The sequence below is a fragment of the Capsicum annuum genome, chromosome 12, assembly GCF_002878395.1.
Source record: "Capsicum annuum cultivar UCD-10X-F1 chromosome 12, UCD10Xv1.1, whole genome shotgun sequence".
NCBI classification, from domain to species: Eukaryota; Viridiplantae; Streptophyta; class Magnoliopsida; order Solanales; family Solanaceae; genus Capsicum; species Capsicum annuum.
The window spans coordinates 232658425-232663115 of NC_061122.1; positions in this window are offsets into that span (position 1 = coordinate 232658425).

Here is a 4691-nt window from a genome sequence, read left to right on the forward strand (position 1 = left end):
GTTAAATGTTCAACCTTAGTTGTTTTAAATTTTTTAAATAATGGTTGTTTACACCTTGTTTAGATTGTAATTTCCTATCAATCTATACTATATCATTTTGATGTTCCATGCCATTTTGTTTTCCAAGTTTGTACATATGTTCCTTGTCCAACCAATTTGATTTTGATGAGTAGTGCTTTGGCAACTTATTATTGTTAGTTCATATTTCATGGCGATGGAGTTTTCATTTCCCTCTCCCAAGTATATGTTAGGTTCACTCAACAAACCTATATAGATATTTCAACAAAAAATGTATCATTTGCTCCATAAACTAATGAGTTAATTAGTGGTTTCACTCGGGTGCGTGTAAGTTTTTACCTGCTTAGGCCCAGAAAAGTAAACAGATATATAGGTTCTATATATATAAATGAAAATGTTCTGTTTTCACCCTACTTATATAAATTGAGCAAAGAAGTAGAAGAGCACCCAAAATCTTATGGTAAATAAGGATATATATTTGGTGAAAAGTAATTACCTCAAGATCATTCAAAAGTCACTCACTTTCCATCCATCCGTCCATCCTATACTCAAGGATAAATTTGGTGTCAACGGGTACCTATGTCCTCCAACTTTAGGTATACACAAGTAGGCACTTAAACCATCATAAAGCTGAACAAGTAGACAAACGCGTCCTAGACGACAAATCTCTACAGATAAGATGTAAGATCTCTTATGGTGGTGTGAGGCCTTACCTTTTGGGAATATCATGCGGGCTTGGACTTGGACCAAGTAGAGATTATCACACCTTGTTAAGAGTATATTTGGATTGAGTTTCCAATCACCACGGAGCCATGGCAGAGGTAGAGTATTACTTATGGATTCGGAGAAATGTAGTAACTATTACATGTATAAATATTTAATTGCAAATTCAATAACTTAAGAGTTAAGACTAAATAAGTTCCATGTTGATTCTTGCATGCATTTATGAGCTGTCTTTTTTAGCTGACTTAGGTCCAATTTTCATATCTTGACTTATAGTAGCCAAATCCACCAATTCCTGTTACTATGTCTCGTAATGTTGAAATCCCCGTGTTATGTTATTCACGCTCTAGTTTCATGTTCTGAGCGTGTGTAGGTGTAGGAATATGAAGTCCCATGTTAGTTGAGGGAATGCGTTGTGGTCTCCTAACAAGTTTCTGTAACACTTTCCATCTCATGAACATGATTTATTTTTTGCGTAAACTAATAGTATACAATATAATGCAAAATTTAAGAGACTTAAGTATATATCCACGTAAATACAAATATACTTTTCATCCTGGTCAGGATTTACGTTAAGGGTGTTCATATTTTTAGGAAAAGGAGTGTGTGATAAAAGACATTGTGAACCATATATATTGAAGAAGAAGAAGACTCTTTAAACCAAATTAATCATAAAAAATGAGTGCTATCTCAAAAACATGTAGGATAGCAAGCTGAAGCATATAATATAAAAATAGAAACCATCCTTTTATAATGCACTAGTAGAAATATCCTTAAATACTCTTTTTTCTACATAAGACACTATGAAACTATCTAAGAATTCATCATACATTTGATTCCGCAAATCATTCCTAATATACTTCATTGCTGAAAAAGCTTTTTCAACTGATGCAGTGGCAACGGGTACAAGCAAACTTCACTCAAAGAAATACAAAAGAATAGCTTAAATACTTCTTTGTCTCAATTACTAACTTTCTTGAAATTTCCCCAAATTCACCTAAATTGGAGAACCTTTTATCAATATCACGAACATCAATAATATAATTAAAAAGTTAACTCTCAAGAGCCCTCATGTTGAACTCACCAAGATATAATTTTGCCATCACCTATATCTTTTTTATGTCAAAACTAAAAACTGAATCAACTTGATTCAAGCAAGCTACACCATTAAGCAAATCATTTGTCACCTCATTGAAACGGTTATTAAGTTCTTGTAGCTGACAATCAATGATTTTATAAAACACATTAGCACAATAATGGTGGAAAGTAGTATAATCAACAACTTTACGTTGTAATCTCAGAGTTGTACATATGGATCATCATAATTGGGTAATGGAATATTATGCTTGATTCAAAATGCGTCGACCTTTTCTTTGACTGAATCATATTCATTATCTAGTAAAGCTTACAACCTTATCTTTGCTACCTTTACGAGAAGCATGACATTAGCATTATCCTGCTCCTTTTTCTATAATGACACATTAAGATCATTTGTGATTCCTAAAACATCAGTCATTAAATGCAACATCTGAGAAATCTTGATGCACTAGCTTTTTCTTCCAAAGTACTTACATTTTCAATTAAAAAATCAAGTACATCAACAATGGAGGCAAAACTACTAATAAAGTTTTCAAACAACTTGTACTGAGATTCCCAACGAGTATCATGAGCTTTAACAAGACCAACTTCTTGATTCAAGCCTCTACCTATTCCTAGTCCACCCGTATCTAATGCCTCTTGGAGTTTTTCTTTTTGAGATTCTCGAAATTAATCCACATGTTTAAAAGAAGCCCCCCAACACATTTAAAAATATTTGAAATCAATAATAATATAAGTTCTCCTACTTGAACACACATTTTACAAACTGCAACAAGAGTCAATTGAAGTTGATGAGCAAAACAATGACCTGAGTGAGCCGATTTATTTTCTTGTCTAATTAATGTTTTAAGACCACCTAACTCACCTTACATATTTCTTACCCCATCATAACATTGCCCTCATACATAAGATAAAGATTCGTGAGTAAGTACATTCATAATTGCTTTCTTTAGAGATACACTAGTATCTTTAACATGAACAAGTCCAATGAATGCTTCCATCACAAATCACTTTTTATCAACATATCGTGAACAAATAGTCATTTGCTCATTACGTGATACATTTTTTGATTCATCAACCAACAAAGGAAAGTAGTCACCATCTAAATCCGTTGCTATAGCCTTGATTGTTTCAATCTTACATACAGTCACAATATCTTTCTGAATATCATAGAAAATTATTTTATTATTTTTTGGAGCTTTTTCTAACACATAGGATTTAATTTCATCACACTATCCGCAAGTTAAGAAAGTGCTTCAAGAAAATTATCTTTGTTCAATGACAATTCACTTTCATCATGACCTCAGAGTGCTAACCTTAATTTAGAAGAAATTATACCACATCAATTGAAGAATTTAATTAAACACGGTATTCATGCTTACTTTTATCGTCCAACTTGTAAAATACAGCCTCAATAGATTGTTCTTCCCGCATAAGATCTTTACACTTTCTTTTTGATTGATTATGAATGTTATTCGGAGGACCAATATGTGTTGAAAAGCTATCCTTTCGGTACCAATTTCTAAATCACTTAGTCGAAAATGCATTACCACCACCTTGATGAATGCTTTCGCCTTGAAATAAATAACAAGGCAAACAATAAGCTGCATCTGCACTTATACAACATTCCAACCAATCAGAATATTCCTCAAACCATTTAGAAACAAAACGTCGTGGAGTTTCAAAAAAGTCTATTTGAGGGAACTCATGATCTTGAGGTTGGCAAGAAAGTTTTAGAATGTATGAGCTTCTTATCTCATAACGAACATTCAGAGGATAATTCAAAATTGAAGGATTTTCAGTGGGTCAGCTTTTAGATCATTTACATTAAATTTTCGTCTCTGAGAAGAGTGAGATGGTATTTCTTTTTGATCAATATCTTCATCTCGGCGTTATTGATTTTGATTTTGAGAGGCCGAACTTGTTTTTAGAACTTTACAAAAATACTTCTCCTAGCTCATTGAAACCTCAAACTTAAATAAAAGTCAAGCGCATCACACTTGTTATTCAATTCCAAAAAAAAACAAAAAAAAAAACATGAATACTTAAAACACTATCCGATTCCCCCAAATAATATTAACTAGCAAGTAATCTACTAAATGAAACTATAATATTGAGCTAGACTCGAATTGATTTAATTTAATTTTACACTATATAGTTGAATTATATTCTTTGAATCAATATCAGTGGGACAGGAACATGGTTGGAAGGGTTGCCAATCACCACAGAAATAGGGGTGGAGGTAGTGTATTACTTACGGGGTTTGGACGAACCTAACAATTTTTGCTCAAACCTTATATATTTTTTAGAAAGTCTGTTAAATATATACAGATATTTAATCGTAAACTCGATAACTAAGACGAGTATAAACTTCAAACACAATGTCGCCCCTGCATATATACGTCATTAATTTCCTGTAGTGTGATGTAGTATATATATATATACAAAACTGGTGTATTAATATAATACTATAGAAGTATTTATGTGACACCCCAACTTAGGAGAAGGAGTCTTACATCGCAAAATACAGGAGGGATACTGGGTATAAAAGTAAGCAAGCCTTACTCCCAAGTGACGCGTTTTAAAGCCGTGCGGGCCTGGGCCCAGAACGGACAATATCACTAGTGGATTGGGGAGTTACACGGATCTCTTGGGCGTTCATGGTTCAGATGCCCGTCTCGACCAGGCCCCGATCGGGTCGTGACAATTTAATAGTGACAATTTAATCATGACCTCTTAGCTTTTCAATAAACAGCATTAATCAGACCTACTAAAATGACAAAACTAAGCCTTTCAATAAACAGCATTAGAGGGAACATAAATCAGACCTACTAAAATGACAAAACTAAGCC